The 23143-nt window shown below is 44.9% G+C and overlaps 1 protein-coding gene across 11 annotated transcripts in view; it reads right to left on the bottom strand.

Moving 5' to 3' along the window:
• Positions 1-23143, bottom strand: part of ATF6 (activating transcription factor 6) — a 170411-nt gene that overhangs the window by 26902 nt on the left and 120366 nt on the right. The gene's annotated exons all lie outside the window — the stretch shown is intronic.

The following is a 23143-nucleotide window of genomic DNA, read 5'->3' as shown; positions in this document are numbered from 1 at the left end:
CCCTCTGAAGTGGCCACAGCTGTACACATTTTCCGTAAGGTCCATATGGACTACAGATGCCTAGTTCTTGCTCTTAAAAAGCATACAGTTTAGTAGGAGAGTTTAAAAAATTAAGGACGCATGTTGAGCACAATTAAATGTAATCCTGCCAGCTTCTGACAATCCCCAGGTGGACTTGGCAGTTGAGGGTTCTGGTTCCCAACCACACAGATACGGGAAGCAAGAGCAAGCCAAGAGGAGTGTGACTTCTAAAGGGGAAAAGGTATGTACCTCTGTTGGTATTCCAAGGTTGATTATGACCTACTAGAGGCCTGGTGCACAAATTCGTGTACTGCTGGGGTCCCTCGGCCTGGCCTGCAGGGATGGGGCCAACACCGGCAGTCCAACATCCCCCGAGACGTCCCAGATTGTGAGAGGGTGCAGGCCAGGCAGAGGGTCCCCACCGGTGCACGAATCCATACACCGGGCCTCTAGTATGCATATAAGATCTTTGGTTAATCTCTTCCCGCCCTCCATCCTTCCCCCTTCCCTCTGAGATTCATCAGTCTGTTCCATGTTTCCATGCCTGTGCGTTGAGCATCTGCTCCCTGGTGGTCAGTGCACGTCATAGCTACCGGTCGAATGGTCCCGTGTCGGATGGTCGTTTAGGCTTTTAGATAGATAGATAGATAGATGATTTGGATATTAACGACTGTTTTCAATAACTCCCTTTTCCTAGCAAAAGCAGGAATTGTCACAGAACAAAGAAAAAGACAAAAATGTACATTAGTGTTTCCATTTGAGGGAGCAAGCTAACCTGAGACGAAGCAGAAGTGTGAGTTAACTCTGGCTTTCTTATTCCTTTGTTCATGTCTCAACATTCACTCAACAAACTCCTCTAAGAAAGGGATCATCAAAAAGCCAGCCGAGAGCAGCAAAATTCAATGCAACTTAGTTCGCAGTCAATGTGATTATGAAATGTAATTGCCAGCAAAGCTAAGAAAAAATCTAGAATGTGAACAAACTGAAATTAATGTAATGTGAGCAGAACAATATAGAAAACATCTCCAGTAACTGCATGCTTTGTCTGACTCGGGGCAACATTTCCCAGAGAACATGTTCTTTAAAGGGGGAGGAGTCCAGCGGCCCTGAGAATCCCAGCGCTGCACCACGTTTTTTTAAACACATTGTTAGACACAAAGATCACAAGTTCCTAAGAGTCAGATAACATATTATAGCCAAGAAAAAACAAAATTTGCTGATCTTCATGCCATGAAACTTACAAATACTATAATTAAAATGTTGCTTCAGGGTCCCCCAAAGTAAGGCTATGATAAAAATAAACACATTTAGATGCCACTGGTCATGGGTTAAGGTCAGGCTCAGACCTAAGTCTGAATTTCCTGCTGCAATCTGGATGCCACCCTAAACTTTGTTTTTAAATTTCCTTTTCTGAACATAGTATCTCCTACTTTCTCTCTTCATTGAATTTCAAACAAAGTAGTTATTTTTGCAGCAGAAAGCCAAAGAACACATTACTTAGGAAAAAGAAGAGTCACCTATGAATGCACCGAAGTCCTCACACTTCCCCTGCCGGCCCTTGAATTATGAACGGCCTGCGAACTGGGAGAAAGCCTGCGCTGAAGTGCTCGTTCCCAAGAGGCCTCACAACGAGAACCGCAGGGGATCGAGCTGGCGCGCCACAAGCTGTGATGGCGCTTATCTCACGGTAAAGTAGTTCATACACACGAATGCACACACACGTGTGCACACATGCGCACACACCTGGACAGTGCAGCTGTTTTATTGCATGCCCACGTTCACTTCCTCAAATTAAATTTATTTGCCACAACCATGAATCTTGAGTCCTTTTCCTCTCCACTATGTTTACCTCACTTCTTTTCAGCAACTCACTGATCCATCCCATCAGCGACATCTTCAGAAACAAAGGGTTTCGTTGACTTCCGCCCACTCATTAAAGAACTGGTGCACAGTGACCTGCCTTTCTCAGCACTGCACCGCAGAGCCTGTTTCTGCCAAAGCGTGTAAGTCCAGGCTTCCATCCTGTTGGGGAAACAATGCTCACTGTGACAGACCTGCCGCTTGTGCCCCAATCGGCTGTCCGTTCCAGGTTTAGTTGGGCACAAGGCCACCCAGAACCCAGACCACATTCCCAGCCTCCTCTGCGGCCACACACTCAAGTTCTGGCCAACGACTGCTGATTACGGGAGGCATCCCCCACCCAACCTCTGCAGCCGAAAGGCAGGCACTGCTGCTAGAGCCAGGCAGCCCTCTCGGACCATGAGGAGGGGCAACGTGGCAGAAGGAACTATACATTCTGATGATCGAAGCTGCCACAAGATCTCTGGAGCTGACATAATGAGAGGGAAGTAAAATTATAATCTGTCTAAGACACTATTATTTTGGATTTTCTGTTACTCGTAGCTAAATCTACAGCTAATTATTAGTTGTATTAAAAATTTGCAAAACAGCAGTAAAGGTAGTCAAGAGGGGTTTCAATTAGAGTTCATCGGAGACAGAATTACTCTTTCTTAACTGCATAAAAAAATTTATTATTTAGCCTTCTTGATATACTCCCCCCTCCTGTTTTTACTTATTAAAGAACTTGCCAAGGAAATTAAATCCTGGAAAAGTAGAGATATAATTTGATGAATTTAAACGAAACTCTTAGCTTCCTATTAAGTCAGTTAAAATAATCCAGCTGCAACAAAGGTGAAGCTACTTAAAAATAAAAGGACAAGAGAAAAGAAGTTGCCATAGAGATAAATATGATACATGTTGGCACTGTCACTCAGAACTCTGTCACTCAGAAGGTGTTAAGACATCTTAGCAGACTCCAGAGAGCCTTGGCTGACTGAGGGCGGGACCTCTGCAGGGAGCGCCATGTGGACACAATCAAGGCTGTCCCTCATGCCCTGGAGCCAGAGAGGCGCTGGTGGGAAACACCCACACATTCCGCCATGGGAATGGAGTATCAGCTTTCCAACATTAGGCAATGCTGTGCCTGAGAAAATATGCTATTTTCCTACAGTTCTCCCAGCTCCCTCTGCCAGGCACACTGTGAGAGAGACACTGTTAGTGCAGGACAGCATCCCAGGCCTGTTTCCTCTCTTCTGGAGACTAACTTACCGAAAGAGCAGAACCACACCTTGCTCAGCTGGAGGTCAGGAAGGGAAGGCTCCAGAAAACTGAGGTGCTGGGAAGTGCTGGGAAGTGTGGGCCCCACATGTTGGACAGAGTAGAAACTGGCCCCATTTAGGCTGATGTGCTGGATTAAACGGTCCTTTCGCCCCTAAAACCCACTGACGGACGCTCGCAGCGCACTGTTCAGCTCACGACTAGATTTGTTTTTCCAAAACTATTGCTATTTGTACCTGTTAGCGTAATTGTGTAATTTAATAAAATATTACATGAACTGTTAAAATACAGTGTGAAAAGGCACCAAGATTTAATAAAAGTGACAGTTAACATTTTTCTTTCACTGCAAGACTGGGAACCAAATCATAGCAATGTGCATTTAGAGTGCTGTCCAAGCATTTAGTTCTTGCTCTAATTTAGAGTCATAATTAACCCTGGAAATTATGGTTAGAGCATAATTTTTGTAGGAAAAGCAACAAGAAACTCTTGTGAAGAGTTTGGCCCGACACCAAATTTGGCAAATGAATGCACATTTCTATAATTAAATGAAACATGGAGACAGACACCTGCTCTGGACAGGGAGAGGGCTGGGAGACTTTGTTCAATAGCACAAGCTCCTCGAAGTTGCAAGTGCTGTGAGCACAACGCGAGCCTTTTCCGAGGCTGGACAGCGTGGTGCAGGGAGATGAGGGAGGCCCCCGGAACTCGCTGCCCGTCACGCTCGCTGGTGCCAACAGCCAGCAGTCCAAAGAACGGCTTCAGAAGGAAAAGCATCCAACAGCAATTCACAAAGAGCTGACCCACAGGAGGACTGTCAGGTATACTGTTTACGAGATGCTTCATTTTAGAAGTTCACTTGACTCAGGGCCTCTGGCAGGAGGTGAACTTCCTGGAGATTGAGCTGCATCCTCGACATGGTCGCAAAGGAACTGCGGGCAGGCGGGCAGGGAGGCTGCAGAGAGCTGAGTCAACAAGCTCCCTCAGGAAGAGATTACAGGAAACACTTCAGGGGAAAAGTCAAATACAGCTATCTCAGAGAATTGCTTTACTTTTCGTTGGAAAAATGAGGGAAATGCTGGGTTGGAACAAAAAATAATTTTTGAAGTTCTAGGCAGATGCTGTAGGAATGGGGTAAACCTACCCAAGAGAAGCCTCAGATGTCATGTATGTGTGTACATGTGTCTCTGTGCGTGCATATGTGCATGTGTATGTGTGCATGTGTGTACTGTATGTGTGCTTGAGGTGTGCTGTGCGAGTGCACGTTGGGTACACGTGTGTGTGTGTAATCCGCACAGCAGGGGGGGAAGGGGCGTGGGAGACACTTTCTAGCTGATGGCTTCGTATCGGTGACAGCACAGCTTTCTGGAGGTGAGAAGACGGGTCCTCCCTGACCTATGTTCTAAAGTCCGCTCTCCTTGCAAGAGTCTCCAAGTCTGCCCCCCCATTCCTCCCCGGCTTCACTAGAGATCGTGATCCTTTTCTTTCCAAATCAATTTTGATCTTTTTGTTTCACACAAAGAAATCGGGAGGACTGTAAAATTTCCTTGAAGAACGTGTTAGGAAAGGTTGGTCTTGACAAGGCAAACTACCAAGTGGAAATAAAGTATATCCCTTATATTTCTGGTATATCCCTGTGCATTCCTGGTTAAAATGTCAGAGTAAACTTAGTATAGAAATCAGTGAAGTGTCAAAAAGACTAAATAAAATAAAGGGATAACTCTATCCTGGCATTAATTCATTAAAAGGAACACCAGCCCTAGCTGGTTTAGCTCAGTGGACAGTGTCAGCCTGCAGACCAAAGTGTCCCGGGTTTGATTTTGGTCAAGGGCACATGCCTGGGTTGCAGGCTCGATTCCCAGTGGGAGGTGTGCAGGAGGCAGCCAATTGATGATACTCTCTCATCATTGATGTTTCTATCTCTCTCTCTCTCTCTCTTCCTCTCTGAAATCAGTAAAAATATAAAAAATAATGGTAATAATAAAAGGAACACCAATCTGCCTCTTATATAAACACTAGCGGCCCGGTGCACAAAATTCGTGCACTCGGGGCGGGGGGGGGGGGGGGGGGGCGGGTCCCTCAGCCTGGACTGCATCCTCTCGCAGTCTGGGAGCCCTCAGGGGATGTCCGGCTGATGGCTTAGGCCCGCTCCTATGGGGCATCCTGCATTGAGCATCTGCCCCCTGGTGGTCAGTGCGTGTCATAGCGACCAGTCGTCCCGCTGTTTGGTCGATTTGCATATTAACCTTTTATTATATAGGATGTTTATGAAATGCTTAAATTAAGAGATCAAACAGCACTACTGTGAAATAATACTAAAAATTTCAAATTTACTTTCTAGGCAAAACTTTTAAATTAAATCTTTTTCAATAAAGTTTAATGATTTCTAGGTAGGAGTAGAAAAGCTAAAAGGAATGAGTAATACAATGTTTCTTTCTATGATAGATCACATAGCCTCTGCTTTTATCAAAGTTTTCATTTTTCAATTCTCAAATGTCATTTTTCATTTTCAAAGTTTTACATTTTCCGAGGGAGCTGGAGACGGTGGGTCCTGCACACACTTTCACAGCATGCGCCTGCCTCGGCTGGGGCACAGGGCCATGTCTCTGCGTGTGCCCTTACAGAGCAAAGGTTAGGAGATACTCTTCTGAGAAACTACAACTGTTTGCTTGCTTTAATCAAGGTGTTCTGATTTCATCTTGTTGCCAATGCTCTTAATCTTCTTCATACTTTTAGTATGAACAGAAATTACCAAAAAATTTCTAAATAATGTTTTTGTTTGTTTTTAATGTTTTTATTGATTTTTAGAGAGAGGAAGGGAGAGGGAGAGAAAGAAACATGGAGAAACTTCATAGACCAGCCGCCTCCCACATGCCCCCCACTGGAGATCAAGCCTGCAAGCCGGGCATATGTCCCAACTGGGAATCGAATCAGTAGCCTCCTGGTTCCTGGTCGATGCTCAACCACTGAGCCACACTGGCAGGGCTCTAATTAATGTTTTATTCTTCCTACCATACTGTTTGGTCTTCAGACTTCTTTTAATGCAATGCAATACTGTGGAGTTTAAATGCAAAAGATGATATTCTATTTACTGGCTTCTTACTGAAAACATTAACCCCCAGCTAGTAAGGCTCATAAAACGGCTTTCTAAGAGGTCTTTTTCATGCCAACTATTAGTTATTGATAAGCACAAGCTGAGTAGTACTCCCCACAGAACAGTGGCCATGCAGTCTGCCAAATGCCCCGTCCGGGACGGGTGCCTGGTGAAGTACTGAAGGAAGGTGTTAAATACAATGGGAATGGGTTCCATCATTTTGTCTGGTCTCACAGCATAAAATGCAGAAACTAGCAGAGAGAGATGCTCACACAGGGAAGCAGAAGGTGTCCACCACGGAACTCTGTCTGAACTGCTCAAATCCAGGAAATAACTTTTACCCAGAATGTTTTATTTATATTAGCAAATAAAATCTAAAAGAATTCCTTCTTAAGTATTTAGCAAACTCTGTCACTTTTACACATTTAAGAAACTAGTGTTTCACGTTTTAAGCAGAGAAACCTGGTGGGTGAGTTAAAGCACTAAGTCCAGGACCACGTCATCTTGGAAAAGGCGTTGCGGGACTCCACTCTCCGACACATGAAATTGCCTAATTCTAACTCCCGGTTGGAAGTCATGGGCGAACGATGACGCCAGAAGCTTGCAGAGCAGGTCAGCACCGGTGTTTGGAATAACCTTCGTGCTGCATGGAACCGGGGATGGGGAAGGAGAACGGCCAGCGCTACTTTAAATCGCTTTTTACTGGGTTATGAAGCATGGTGAACTAGAAGCCTCAAAACGGCCTGCAGCCCTGAGCCAGGTTTCTAGGACGCTCAGCTGCAGGGAGTGCCTCCGCGCCTGTGTCTTCAAGTAAAGGGAGAAGTGTCTCCTTAGTCTGATCCAACCTCAGTTCAATCTAATTCAAAATACTTCATAAACTTACTATTAGCCAAACACCATAAGGGATGAAGAGTACATTTTCAAGCCCTCAACTTTTTTCGAAGTTATCTGGAGGATATACTTATACATAAAAATAACACAAGGAAGCCGTGTTCTGTCCCCGATGCCCCCAGCCCCACTGTGGCACAGGGAGCCCCCTCCTCGGAAGAGAGGGTTTGGGGCCAACACCCCTGGATTTTGTGTAGTCTGGGTCATTTTCATGACCAAAATTAAGTTACATTTAACATAAACTTAGAGATTATGTTTAGATTTCTCTAATAATATTTAATTAAAAATATGCCAGCCCATTCTGGTTTAGAAACATTTAAACTTCTCCTAAATTTCACAGCATAAAATAACTCCGTAAGGATATGTTCATTTGTGGCACTCTACTGGTTTGCATATTTCTAGAAAACTTCTCAAGAGGTGGTGGTGTGGGCGGTGGGAGCACCAGCCTGAACAGGTGCTTCCTCACATGCAGGGCGCATGGTGCCCGTCACCCGCTGGGTCTGAATTTCTTCCTCTGCAAAGTAAGGGGGCAAAAGGACAGCCCTCTATCTCAAAATCTCAACTGGAAATACATATTTACTCAAGAATTTCAAAATGCTTTACACTTTGAAAGCAATAATGTAAGGGCAGCTTAACCCAGCCTCTGCAGGAACAGGATGCTTGCTTACCTGTAACCAGCCTAACTCCCGCTTGCTGTACCACACAGACCACCGTCCTGGAACAAGAAGTTTGCAGAGGCTTTGACTGGAGCCAAGGCCCCAGGGCTTAGCAGCTGGTGTCAGCTAGGTGTCTGCTGCAACCTTGCCTCACAGAAACAGCTTTTAGCAAAATAGAAGTCAAAAACCACACAAAGACCCAGAGCAAGAAACAGAACCTGGGGCTATGTAAGACTGGGTTCAGCACAACTGGGGGCTCAGCTTTGGGAACTGATTCCCCTGAGTCACAGCACCGCTGCTTCTGAATAAAGGTGAATTTCTGCATCTTCCGAGTGCTTGGTGGTCTGTCTTCCTGTCTCTCGGTTACTCTGCCGAAAACAATATTACTTGAAGCACATTTTTATTCCCAACATAATGTTGTAAAAATTTTACAAAAGTGAGTTTAACTAATGATGCCAAAATAAATGGCCAAATCGTGAAAGGAACCTAATTCTGATTGTAGGTTCAATTCCTGTTCATCAGCTCCTCCTAGCTTTTCACCAGAAGAAAGGATAACGCACCACTCTCTGTGTGAGAGAATTCGTTAGCTTCATTTCCAGTGAAACTTTAAACTGGAGTTGCTGAGGTCACCAAGCTAAGCGAACTCTAGAGCATGAAGATCATCACAATAAAGAAGCAGAGAGAACACACACACGAATGAACCTAACACAAAGCACTGAGATCCCGCGCGGCCGGCCAGCCGGCCGGCCGGCCGGGGGCGGGGAGTCGGCGCTAGCAGCACAGTGCTAGGCTGCAGGCGGCAAGGGTGGTCCCGCACCTGTTTCTGTAAGTGACTGAGGCCTTTGTCTTTCCAAAAAGATAAGTAGTTTTTTAAAAAGCCTAGATGTCAGTGCACAATAGCATCTTTCAGAAATGCTTAAACATGCAGAGGAAGTGGCGTTTCCTCCTACTCACAAACCATGTGAGGAATCGTTTCCTTGTTTATGTTTTACAGGCAATTACATGACCTTCTGGGGGCTGGGGGAGGAAGGACTAAATGATAAAGTGATCACAGTGCCCAGCTGGTGTAGCCTTTGAGAGGTGAGCCAGGAACCAGGAGGCCCCAGTTGGATTCCTGGGTAGGGGACATGTCCAGGTAGGGGGCTTGATCCCCTGTGGGGCGCATGGAGGAGGCAGCTGACCGGTGATGGATGTTTCCATCTCTCTATCCCTCTCCCTTCCTCTCGCTCTAAAAAAATCAATAATATACATATATTTCAAATTATCACAGATATATGGACAATCCCATTACAGAGCCCAGTGCACAAGCAGAGTGAAGTCCTACCTAATGCCCAGATGTTCTCAGCCGTCCAGCACACATCCTGCTGGGTACCGGGGCTCCTTCCTACCCTTCTGTCCACACCCCTGCCTCTGACCGACAGCCTCTCAGTTACCTGTGGGAGCCTGGAGAATCCTTGGAGGTCAGAATGAAAGGGAGGTTTCTCTATTACCATCTGAATCTGAAGAGATCAGTCAAATGAAATATAACATTGGTAAGACTGTATTTAAATGTTTATCCTCTACAGAAATATGCATAGTCTACACTGCAATGATGTAAAAACATATGTGTATCGTTTTAAATAAATGAAACCCACATGTACATTTCAATAATTTTGCTGAACTAGTGGGTTATGGGTAACTTCCTCCTGTTTATTTTTCAAATTTCTGAGCATTGAGATAGTCCTTTTGAAATTAAAAAAAAATTAAAGTTTACCACAGTTATCTATCAATGGTTGAAACCATTTGGTAAGAATTCTATATACACATGAAAACCTCATAAAGACTATTTTTTAAATGTTGCCTTCAACAACCAAAGCATTTATAAGCAATTCAGTAATCTGTAAAAGCTCAAAGCTCCACAGCTTAAGAACTTGAAGATTAAGCCTCTTTTACACCATTTGTGTGGTTTAAGAAAGGAATTCCACCGAGTTCTAAAGCCACATCTACCGATTTCAGAGTTTCCAATCAAAATCTGAGTAGCTTTCATGAATTGCAAAAACAATTTAAATTTATTTAATTCCAAAATGAGTTTTTAAAACCATTTCTTAAGAGCAAAAATCAAACACATACTCTTGATTCGGCCATTTTTTTAAAAGGAACCAAAAAAGGGATTTAAGTACTAATTATAGGCAAATGAATTCTATTGGATACCATCTTTTGATACAAGTTTGTAAGATAAGTTTATTATAAAAGCTTTTGCAACCATTTGTAAGAAAGGGTAAAATCACAAAGGGCTTAATTATTGCATAAATAGGAACTTTATAAAAATATTAGAGGCCCGATGCATGAAATTCGTGCAAGGGACTCGGCCCTCACAGCCCCAGCTGCCTCGCCGGCCCTCACAGCCCTGGCTTCGTTCAGAAAGTCATCCGGACGGTTGTTCTGCTGTTTGGTCTAATTAGCATATTAGCTCTTTATTATATAGGATTGCAGCTCCAATTTAGCTTGATACAGTGTTAGAACAGGTAGAAAAATGCGAATACCAAAAATCTTTAACTACAAAGGACATGCACATTTTCTTTGTTAAAGACATGCCTGGGTATTAGAAACAATTTATTTCAATCTGGCACAAAATTGGACAGCTTAAGAGCAAAAGGAACAAGCAAAAGATGATTGTTATATTATGTGTGGAACACGGGTGTTTTTTTTAGTTTTTTTTTTTTTTTTATTGATTTCAAGAGAGGAAGGGAGAGGGATAGAAACATCAAAGATGAGAGAGAATCATTGACTGGCTACCTCATGCACACCCCCTACTGGGGATCGAGCCAGCAAAACCAGAAATTTGCCCTTGACCAGAATCGAACCCAGGACCCTTGAGTTCACAGGCTGATGCTCTACCCACTGACCCACACTGGCTAGGGCTGTGGAACAGATGTTTTAAAACTTAGACAATTAACTGTGATTGAAAACTAAGCAAGCAGGGACTTCCCTCACTGTCCATGTCACACTGTGTGCAGTGAGGCGCTGCCAAGCGATCTGAACGCATCGGGCTCCTGGCACTCATCTGAATGAGACACAACCAGGAAACATGGAATGCTCGGGGGGCGGGGGGTGTCAAATGCAAACAGATGTCTTTCTATTAGGTAATATTTTGTTGTTTTAAAGGCTCAAGCTTTTCAAGAAGTTCAGCAAAAGAATAAAGTTGTTTTGCCATATCATTTTTCAGGAGTTTACTTTGAAAATAGTTTCCACTAAACCAGTTTACAAATCTTGCTCATATCTATGGGTTAGAATGGACAAACATTCATGCCCATCTGAGTCGGTATGAGGCACATTTTCTAGATAGGACTGCAGATGAAATACAAAGACAAAGGTGGCTGAAGCAGAGTCACTTCTTTCCACGCCTCAGTGAGGCAGATCAGGAAGACAAGAAGGCGAAAGCCACACCAGGCATCACTAGGCTCGTGCTGGACGGACAGTGACACACCTCAGAAAAAGGTCTCCTCCAAGTGACCTGACTTATTAAAGGGCAGGGGAGAGGGATGGTCAGGCCCAATTAAAAGAAGGAATAATCATGTAATGACTCTACTCAGCAAGATCTGAAGACGTGATTTCATTTATAGCAAAGAGTATACCCTTAGGAAGATACGGCAAAGGGGGGACGGCAGAATTGTACGTCAGTCTGAATGACACACTCTGACTCACATGGTCCCCTAGCTTCAGAGGGCCTTACATTATGTGGAAAACATTTCAATGGGAAATGCATTCTCCTTTATCACAAAGAATAAATTTAATCCCTCGTAATTCTCCCACAAACTCATTTAAGAAAATTATTTATTGCTTGATAGTATTACTATAAAATAATTAAAAGATTAAGATCATAACTTATGTATACATGCAGCCTCCAAAATATTGAGAAGATGGAGACACAGTTAGTGGGCTGGGAATAGACGAAGCTGTCAGTTGTGTACAGGAATGACCTCACCCCTACACCAATGACCTTTGAACAATAAAGGTTTGAGATGCACAGGTCCACTTACATGGGTATCTTTTTCAATATAACTGAAATATAATTTCTCTTCCTTGTAATTTTCTTAATATTTTTCTCTAGCTCACTTTTTTGTAAGAATACAGTATATACTACATACAACATGCAGAATATGTGTTCACCAACTGTGTTATTGGCAGGCTATTCGTTAAGTTTCTAGGGAGTCAAAAGTTATACAGGATTTTCAACGGTGCGAGGGGTTCAAGAGTCAGTGCTATATAACAAGACATCAAAAACACCTCCCGCCACTAATGCTGTCTCCAGATTTGTATTACGGAGCTCCCACAACTGATTCTAATACTGAAAAACAAAGGCACTTCAGCTGGCCCCGTATCTTTATCCTCAGAAAAGATACGGTTCTGAAGAAAACCATCATGGAGACAGAACTCATCACACTGCATCACAAGTGAGAATTCTCTCCGCAGCATGAGGTGAGCCCAGGGCGGTGACGGACCTGGAAGTGAAACCTGGAAAGGCCAAACTTGAAAAATGCCAACAGGAGAGCTTACTGCTGAGAAGACACCTGTGGTTTCCCTCAAGAGGCAACAAAAGTGGCAGGAGGCAAAGCCCAGTCACACTGAGTCTTTAGGGTCCAAGAAGGATGCACATAATGTGAGAGGAAACGCTCAGGAAGGAAATATCTTGAGAGACAAAAGGAGACCAGAAATGCAAATCAACTGAGAACAAAAAGGTGCGATAAAGCATGACGATTTAGATTTAGCGGGGGCTTAGGAGGCACACAGAGATCTAGGCTGGCAGATACTGCGCTGGAGGCTGTGCAAGCAGCCGTTTTCACCGCCTCCTCTCCCTTCTAAGGGAGGTGTGATGTCCGCTTCTTTGGAACATTTCAGGTCTATTCCTCGTTATATGCTCATTTTTCTTGTATATCAGAATTAAAAAATAACAACGGTACGATTACAGTCCAACTGAGAAGGGACACTCTAGACATCTGAAAACTGACGTTCAGATAAGCACACTTAGGGCACCATAAAACGCTAACACCAAGTTTTATTTCGATCTGCTAAGCTGGAGGCATACAGTGACCTACACACATCCATTTAACCCCTATCCTTGCAAAAAGACAAATATGATGGCGTAAAAGGAGCATTTTTGAGGTCTGAACCAAGTAACACATAGCACATCTTAGGAAAAGCTTCATTTAATCTTTTAAACATTAGTTTTTTTAGTAACCCCTGATCATTCAATGTCACCAATACAATTTAAAAAAAAAAAAAAAAGCCCTTGGCAACACTTACCTATAAAGCTGCTTTTTAAAACGCCTCCTGCCCTAGCGGGTGTGGCTCAGCGGTCAGAGCAACGGCCTGCAGACGGGAAGGTCCCCGGTGGGATTCTAGTTAAGGGCACGTGCGCAGGCTGCGGGCTGCATCCCCAGGAGGCGGCTGCAGGCGGCGGCCCATCATTGATTCTCTCTCATCACTGATGTTTCTCTCCCTCTCCCTTCCTCTCTGAAATAAATTTTAAAAATAAAAAAAATAAATAAAACGACTATCTTTTCTCCTGGGCTAACCTTACAGCCTTGCACCAGATGGTTTGTCCCCATTTTCTCCCCCAAAGAAAAATCAACTAAAAATGACACCCAAAGAGATTGTGTTTGAAGTCTTCAGGGACCTGGGGGGTCACTGATAACCGCCTCCCAGCAGAGCGGGCCGGGACGCTCAGTCCAGGCTGTGGCGGCGGCGCTGCAGAGTCTAGATCTAGATGCTTCTGAGGATGACGTGGTGCAGGGTGGCACACTGGCAGCAGGGTCTGGCGCGCACTCGGGTATCATTCTTGTCCAACTCTTGGTACTTGACCATCTTGGACACCAGCTTGGCATCACCGTGTCCTGCTGGAGAGACTCCTGGAAGCTGTTGCCGTCCTCCAGCCTCCAACGCGGGGTCAGTGGCTGCACCCCACGTGCACAGTGCTGCACTCCTCCCAGCGCAGCTCGATGGCGCCTTGACGCACTCCACCCGCGGCTGGTGATGGCACAGCGCTGGGCCCTTCACCCCCGCCCCCCATGTCCAGGGCGGCGGGAGATGCAGCGCCCAGCAGGCCCTGCAGGCGGAGCTTCCGCAGGAAGGTGGACACCAGGCCTCGGCCTCCTGAGTCCACCTCGCCCGCACGTCAGCGGCGGCACCGAGGCGCCAGGCACGTGCTCCACCGAGCGCCCTCTCCCAGCGCCCGCCACGGCCCACAGCCCGGCTTCCGGGGCCTCCCGACAGGCCCTGCCCACCACACCGGAAGTGACACAGGTCCCAGGTGACCTTCCGTGTGACCTTGCGACGTGTCCTGGGGTCAAATGCTTGAAAATACTTTTCGCTGATCTCTGCGCAGGCCGTGCAGAGAGATGTAAGGACGGCGGCAGGGCTGGCCCGGGGCAGGAGCTGCCGGGCCTCCGCAGGGAGCGCTCTCCCCTGGGCACCTGAACGCTGGGGCCCGCTGCCAGGGTCACTCAGCGCCTGGGGCAGGGGCCCCATCGCCATCTGCTCCCACGTGTCCTTTCCACGGGAGCCATGGATTCTACACAAACAACCCGGCAGGCAGTTTCCTGTGAAGACCTGGTTCAGCAGGGATGACTGTATTGCAGAGCTGAAGCAAAGTGTTGAAAAACGGATTTTCCGAGACCCCCAGTGCCCAGGGGCGGTGTCCCAGACCCAGGTGAAGCAAGTGCCAAAGTCACGTCACCTGAGCGGATAGGGCACTTGGGAGCAGAACCCCTTCGGCATCGCCTTGTCTTCACGCAGTCCTACAAATTACATAAATGGTGGAGGCTGGGAACACAGCGGGTCCTAGACTCCTGACTTCTGAAGCTGCTTTGGCCAAGACACTGATGCTTCCTCATCCGCAGAATTCCTGGGTGAACACTATTAGGGTGAACAAGGGGTCCTGCGGCCCGCACTTCTCCAGCGGGGACCCATCGTTCCCGGGACAATGTGTGCCTCTTCATTCCGATGAGGAAACAGTTGAGATGTGAGCACTTGGGCTCCTCTTGTGACGGCCTGCGACCTTGGGGCCACCAACTCCCACAACTGGAACTGATGAGAGGAGCGAGGGCACCTTACCCTTCCCGCCTTCCCCAAACAGCCCTTAATCAGACAGATCAAAGCTTTCTTTCCTGGTCAAACAGGACCTGCACCACACAGCCAGTGTCGCCTTCCCTTGTCAGTTGTGACTTTCACAAAGACATGATGTCACTTTACTTCATGTTGCTGATTTCAACTTTATCTGTATAATATTATTTATATTTAATTTGTACAGTTATTTGCTTTTGTAGTTGTAAAACGAGAAAGTATGTTTCCGAGTTTGACGTCTATATGGACTTAAACATAAACCAATGCCAGAGAAATTCCTCCTTTAAAAGTAAAAGTACTCTTCTAATGCCTGTGCAAAGAGGGATGCGTTTCCTTCGTAAGGCGCATGTCTGCTCCTATCTTCTACAGGACAGGCGGAATTCCTTGCGCCTCGTCCTGGTTCTTCCTGATGGGAGTCCTGGGGCCTTTATTTCCAGAACCTGCTCTGCTTCCAATAGCATGTGCTCTGAACGCCACATACCTCATCTTCCTCCCACTCTCCACCCTCTACAGTCAACTCAAGAAAACCTCCCGAAACCACCCTCCCCTTCCCAGATGCAGTTAGTACTCGGCACAAGTTACATAGTGCAACAGTATCCATCTCATAAAGCTGTTGCAAGACTAAATGAAAAACTTACATAAAACGTCTATGACAGTAAATGCGTCTATGGTAGCACACAGCCTGATATTAATAAATGTCGATGAACACCTACTGTGTGAATAAATGAATTAATGAAGCAAAATTGGATAAAATTTATCAGACAGGACCTGAGTAGCAGAAGAGAAAGGACTCTCACGCAACCTCTTCCTTTCCCTGAAAAATCGCTGAACATCCTATGATACCCACGGTGGCGATCTTTCAGAAGTCTTCTGAGCCGAACTAACAGGAGGGGTAGGAGTCGTAGTTCTTTTTCTCCCACCAACAGCATGCAGAGTTTCACATTCTGCTTCTGACTGTGGTAATATGCCAGAATTCCACTAGTCACAGTGTTGCTTAGTTCTAAAGTACCCACAGGAACGCAGTTAACTGGAGTTGGTGTGGAACAGTAGTTATGCAGTACTTCATGTCTGTGCAAAATGAACATATCAGGGGCTACCAGAGAGGTACATACGAAGAATGAGGGTGAAGCTGGCCCCAACGCATGCTCCTACTGCTTATTGGTAGCTTCTTGTTAGCATGGGGTTGGTTTTATTTGGCAAAAATATAAGACCTCAACTGACTGAGAGAAAAGATGTAAGCAAATGTCTAAGAATGAAACTTGGACAGCTGAACATAATCTTGTGCTGTATCAACAGGTTCCCCAGGGACAGGTGCAAGCTGAAACCACTACAGAATTACAAATTCCATGAGATGCATACTTTATTGCTAAAAATAAAGTGGTGATTAACTAAAGATTTTATTCCTCCATAGTCACATCCACTATAAATGTTAAATTCACTAGTTGGGACTAAATTTTTAGATTAGCATACAAAATACATATGCTGAGTTTCTAAATAATTTTTACCAACAACAGTAATAGTCAAAAAAAAAAAAAAAAAAAAAGAGAGCCAAAGAATGTATATGCTTCACCCTGAAAAAATGCCCTTTCTCAATGTTCATTTAAAACTGTCTATCCTCTTTGATTTTTCTTCTCAGCACTTAGCACAGACTGAACCCTTTTCCATGTTCGTTGTGTATTTGTTGTGTCTGTCGCCAGGACATAGAGGTTTTGTTTCTTTGTTTATCAATGGATTTTTCTGGCAGTGAGAGCAGCCAGGAACGTAATGGCCCCTCAAATACCTGGGTGGGTGAATACAGAATTTATTAAACTCTTGATAAAACAAAAATTCTTTGAGGATAGCTGCATTAAGAACTTTTTGTAATTATAAAAGTAACGCAATTATTCTAATATTCACAACAGCATAAATACAGTTTTTTTAATAATAAAATTCTTAAAAGGTCTGAAGAAACCTTTTATGCTCTGAAGATTTGTCATATTTATATTTTCTCTTAAAGAGCAACGATAGGCTCTACTTGTTTTAAAATTTTTGGATTTTGGTATTAATTCCTACCATTTACCTTTTTTCTTTTTTTTCTTTTTTTTAATCTTCAGCTGAGGCTATGTTTTCATTGATTTTATTCTAGAGAGAAAGAGACAGACAGACAGACATCGATGTAAGAGCAAGAACATCGACTGGCTGCCTCCCGTGTGTGCCCCTGACCGAGATCGAACCGGAAACCAAGATATGTGCCCTGACTGGGAATTGAACCTGCAACCTTTTGATGTATGGGAGGATGTTCCAACCTGGCCAGGGCACTAGACCTTCTTAATATAGAATTGTTTGTTTCAAAAAACAATTGAGTCTAGACTTGTTTGAGTTCTAATAGGTATTTTGCTTAAGGAGACACTATATTCTCCCTAATCTAAGCAGAACACAAAATTGGTAAAATTGTCCTAAGAAGATAATAGCTTTAAAATAATCAGCAATCATGTATGCACAGAAAAATAGGTTGACCACTTCTTTCTATGTGGGACAGTATTATATATACTTACATTTTTACTAAAAAAAAAATATGCAAAATAAACTTTATAACTAAAGAGCTGATCCCAGAGCCTCAGACTTAAGTGAAGTTGTTTCATCAGAATAGACTTGACCTACTTTATTATCTGAATTCAAATAGTTTTATCATTAATTTTTATCCTCTTACTATCCTAGGGACATCTATTTTATATATAAAAATGTCAGGTGACGGGCTTCATCTGAAAATGAGAAGGAGGAATCACAACTTTGTTAAACATCACTGACAATTAACAAAGTTATACTGATGTCATTTTTTAAATCTGTATATGATTATGTGTATGTGTTGTTAATACTTGTGAGAAAGCACTAGCTTTATGCTACAGATGAAAATAACGCTTATTATATTTTATGGATGAACTCATGACTTATCAGTCATATGGTTTCTCTCTGATATCGATATGGAAAAGTCAGATTAATGACTACAGAGTTTCTTTTCATTCATCAGCTGATGTCACTGAATCCATCCAAATCAGCGTGCTACGATCAATCTGAATAAACCTGGAAACGGCAGGAAACCCCGTGTCGGCGGTTACTCAGTTGTCTGTGAGTGGTACGTCTCTCGTCTCCGTCAGCACCTGCTAAAGGAACGCAGAGGCAGAGCGGCCACGGGAGAGGTGGGAGAGCTCCGGCCGCGCACAGGCCAGCATGCACTGCGGTCATGGGGAGTCCTGGCTGCCTTTCTGTTTGGAAGGGGCTCCTCCTTTCCTGTTTGATTCTGTTTCTCCCAGAAGGGAAAAGAGGACCATACACACATACATTCATAACACACATATTTTAAAAGGTTAATTCCAAACCAAGCCTTCATGAACCTAGTTCGATAATATTCATCAAAGCCACAGCTGTAAAACCTTGTAGATGTGCTAATTTTCTGTCCTTTGGATGATAAAAATAATCATAAGATTAAAAATAGTGTGGGGAGTTGGGGTGGGGATGCATCTTGGATGATGATGCTACATCTGATGACAAGCAGACTCTCTCCCTTGTCCTACCCTTTGCGGGTTCTTGAAGCTAGCCGTGTGCTTTTGAGGTTGGCCCCGATGAACACCCTACTTTGTGTGAGTGCTGTGCTAGCGCTTGCCTTATTATTTCATTTCAACTTCCTAACCTACGAGAGAGGTGACTATTGCTCTTCCTGTGTTAGAGAGAAGGGCACCGAGGCTCTGAAAAGTGTTTCCCTAAAGTCAGAAATCCATGTTCTCTGCCCCTCAGCCTAGGCCTACATGGTTGCCTACAAAAAGTGCTGTATCAGCCCCCAAAGTGATTCTCTCCACAAGCAGAAAGTAATGACGCATAGCCGTGTGGGGAAACGTGTTTCCTCGTTTCTGATGAGGTGGCCCAGCTCCGGATAAACCAGCTCTGTGCTGCTTGTCTACTCTTGAAGCCAATGCCCAAGGTCTGGTGTGTGTGATGTGTATATCCACAGACACTCATACATACATAACACATACATTTTTAAAAGGTTAATTCTAGGGTCTAATTCTCTTTCATCAAATAAAGAAAAACCCCCATCAGTAGATTAAGCAGCAGAAAGCTCTAATTTAAAGAACTTTATTTTTAGTTCCTCTTTACTTCCTTTTCTGTGTATTTCCTAGCATGGCGATGGAGAGAGGCACATGGTGTGTGTGTATTTCATCTGGGCTCCAGAATCTTGGTTTGGCAATATTTCCTGCTGCCCATTACATTCTTACTATAATTATCTACAGTATATGTTATGTTTCCAAAGAGGATATAAATAACATTTCATTGGTTAAGTATAAAGACTGAAATTTGAGGTTGAAGTTCAGTTACAGGATACTTCTTAAGAAGTTCCAACGAAATGTACAGCTTAACAAGAAAGTTAAGGATAACACACAAAAAACCTGACAGGCCAGTATGCTCAGCAGTTAGAGCTTGGCCAACGGACTAAAGGGTCTCGGGTTTGATTCCTTGTCAAGGGCATGTATCTTGGTTGTGAGTTTGATGCCCAGCCCCCATCAGGGCGGGTGCAATCGATGTTTCTCTCTCTCCCCTTCCTCCGTCCCTTCCAACTCTGTCTGAAGATCAATGGAAAAAATATCCTCAGGTGAGGATTTAAAATAAATACATAATAAATTAATAAATAACCTGACAACCTGGTATACCTTTTACACCTGGCTTTACTTTAATTCTTCTAGTAAAAGCTACTGGATTAGAACACAACATTAAACATCATACACTACCGGATATCCATATGAAGACAATGAGCTCCGATCCGTCCCTGCACTGTATACAAAAAGGAACTCAAAATGAATTATGGAGCTACATGTAAAACTAAACCTATAAAAATTCATAAGTAAAAATGAGAAAATCTTTGTGACCTTGGGTTAGGCAAAGATTTCTTGGGACAACAAAAACACAATCCATAAAAGAAAAAGCTGATAAATTGGACTTCATCAAAATTAAGAAATTCTGCTCTTTGAAAAGCACTGATAAGAAATAGAAAAGACGAGCAACAGACTGGGAGAAAATAGATCCAAATCACGTATCTGACAATGGACTTGTATCCAGAATATATAAGAGACTCTCAAATCAATTACAAGAAAACAAACAACCCAACTAAAAATGAGCAGAAGATTTGAACAGACACTTCACCAAAGAAGAGACATGATGGCAAATAAGCACATGAAAATATGGTTAAATGATGAGTCATCAAGAAAATGCACCTGAAGAGAAAGGCCAGCGTGGAAGGCTGGCCATGTCAAGTGTTTGAGAATATGGCCTCTGGACTCTCAGCCACTTTAGAGAACAGTTTGGCAGCTTCTTAAAGTGATAAACACACACCTACCATGGAACCACGCCAATCTGGTTCTGGGATTCTACACAACAGAAATGGGAGCACATGCCCTACGAAGTCCTGTACACAGATAGCGTCGTAGCTTCACCTGTGGTGACCCAAAGCAGAAGGTGGACACATTACCCCACCGTGGAATGTCACACAGCAGAGGAGTGAGCCACCGCTGCAGCCACAATGTGGATGGGTCTGACACTTAGGCCCAAAGAAAAACTACATCATGTAGGATTCCTTCATATAAAATTACTAGAGGCCCGGTGCATGAAATTCGTGCACGGGGGCGGGGGGGTGTCCCTCAGCCCAGCCTGCACCCTCTCCAATCTGGGACCCCTCGAGGGATATCCGACTGCCCGTTAAGTATAAAGACTGAAATTTGAGGTTGAAGTTCAGTCACAGGATACTTCTTAAGAAGTTCCAACAAAATGTACAGCTTAACGAGAAAGTTAAGGATAACACACAAAAACCTGACAGCCTGCCCTGGCCAGTATGCTCAGCAGTTAGAGCTTGGCCAACGGACTAAAGGGTCTCGGGTTTGATTCCTTGTCAAGGGCATGTATCTTGGTTGTGGGTTTGATGCCCAGCCCCCATCAGGGCGGGTGCAATCGATGTTATACTTAAACGGGCAGTCGGATGTCCCTATCACAATCCAGGACTGCTGGCTCCCAACTGCTTGCCTGCCTGCCTTCCTGATTGCCCCTAACTGCTTCTGCCTGGCAGCCTGATCACCCCCTAACCACTCCCCTGCCAGCCTGATTGATGCCTAACTGCTCCCCTGCCAGCCTGTTTGCCCCTAACTGCCCTCCCCTGCAGGCCTGGTCACCCCTAACTGCCCTCCCCTGCAGGCCTGGTACCCCCCAACTGCTCTCCCCTGCAGGCCTGGGTCCCTCCCAACTGCCCTCCCCTGCAGGCTTGATCGTCCCCAACTGCCCTCCCTTGCAGGCCTGGTCCCTCCCAACTACCCTCCCCTGCTGGCCTGATCGCCCACAACTGCCCTCTTTTGCAGGCCTGGTCCCTCCCAACTGCCCTCCCTTGCTGGCCAGCTTGTGGCAGCCATCTTGTGTCCACATGGGGGCAGGATCTTTGACCACATCGGGGCAGACATCTTGTGTGTTGGAGTGATGGTCAATCTGCATATTACTCTTTTATTAGATAGGATAGAGGCCTGGTGCACAGGTGGGGGCCAGCTGGTTTGCCCTGAAGGGTGTCCCGGAACAGGGTGGGGGTTCCCTTGGGGTGTGGGGCGGCCTGGGCGAGGGGCCTGTGGTGGTTTGCAGGCCGGCCATGCCCCCTGGTGACCCAAGCGGAGGCCCTGGTATCTGGGGTTTATTTATCTTCTACAATTGAAACTGTAGCCTGGAGTGGAGCCAAGCCTTCTGCTTGCTCCGAGGAGGCAGCCATTTCTGTTGGGTTTTATGTATCTTCTATAATTGAAACTTTGTAGCCTTAAGCAGAGGTCTAGGCCATCCAGGGCTGCAGAAGCTTGGCTTTCTCCATCGCCACGGGCAACCCTAGCCTCCTGCTCTCTCCAGCTCCGTGGCTGCCGCCATTTCTGTTTGGATTTATGTATCTTCTATCATTGAAACTTTGTAGCCTGGAGTGGAGGCCTGGGCTGGCAAGGGCAGGCAGAAAGCTTGGCTTCCTCCATTGCTGGGGAAACCCAAGCCTCCCTCCTGCTCTCTGTGGCCGTAGCCATCCTGGTTGGGTTTATTTGCATATTCGCTCCTGATTGGCTGGTGGGCGTGGCTTGTGTGCGTAGTAGAGGTACGATCAATTTGCATATTACTCTTTTATTAGATAGGATGACTTATAGTAACAGAAAGAAGATGAATGGTCATGATGACGGGGGACAGTTGGGAAAGGCAGGCAAGCTGAGTATCTTGTCCGTGGTGACGTCACAGATAAATACGGACATGAAAACTCATAAAACGTGTAGTTACATATGTGCAGTTTCTTGTATGTCCATTATACCTCAATAAAGCTGTTTAAAAAAACTAACCCACCATGGAAAACAGTAGTGAGGTGCCTCAGAAAATAAAAAAAAAAGCTACCATATGCTCGAGTAACCCCACTTCAGGGGTACATGTGAGGGAAACGAGGTCATTACCTTGAACCACACCTCAGGAGCTGCAGGCTCCTTCCGGAGCTTCACAGCAAACTATGACACCAGCTCCAAGACAGACTCACTCTTAACAAAGTAAAAGGCGCTGAATTTCTTTCAAAAGTAAATGGAACTGGGCCCTAGCTGGTTTGGCTCGGTGGGTAGAGCGTCGAACTGCATACTGAAGGGTCCCAGGTTTGATTCCGGTCAAGGGCACATTCCTGGGTTGCAGGCTCGATCTGAGTAGAGGGCGAGCAGGAGGCAGCCTATCAGTGATTCTCTCTCGTCATTGATCATTCTTTCTCTCTCCCCCTCTCACCTCCTCTCTGAAATCAATAAAAATATATATATTTTTAAAAAAGTAAATGGAACGGGAAGAGAAATATCTATAAAACTTAGCCTGAATAACACAGAGGCCTGTTTATTCTGTATCATGTATTTTAGTCTTAGTTTTAAGATTTATTACTAGGCATATTCTAATCAGACATAGATGACTAAAATTATTCACAATATAGGCTCTGGCAGATGTCACCGTTTATGTTGACAATCTTTGCATGGATACCTCCCAGGATCAAAGTAAACACTGTGCAGGGGACGAAACGCCGGCACTGCCCACCCGTCCCGGACACCCCCGCCCCAGCACAGAGGGGCTCTGCACACACGGGCTGTGCAGCCTGCGCTGACCACTCTAGAGCGCAGATGGCACTGAGTCTGGTTAGCCCCTCACTGAAAATTCTCTCTCCATGTCCACAGGCCTTATTTTTGTGCAAATGGAGCCTGGCCTTTTAAAAATGTACCTG

This window comes from Plecotus auritus (assembly GCF_963455305.1).
Source record: "Plecotus auritus genome assembly, chromosome: 12".
NCBI lineage: Eukaryota > Metazoa > Chordata > Mammalia > Chiroptera > Vespertilionidae > Plecotus > Plecotus auritus.
The sequence above is the reverse complement of the archived record's forward strand: the minus strand, read 5'-3'. Positions and strand labels throughout refer to the sequence as shown.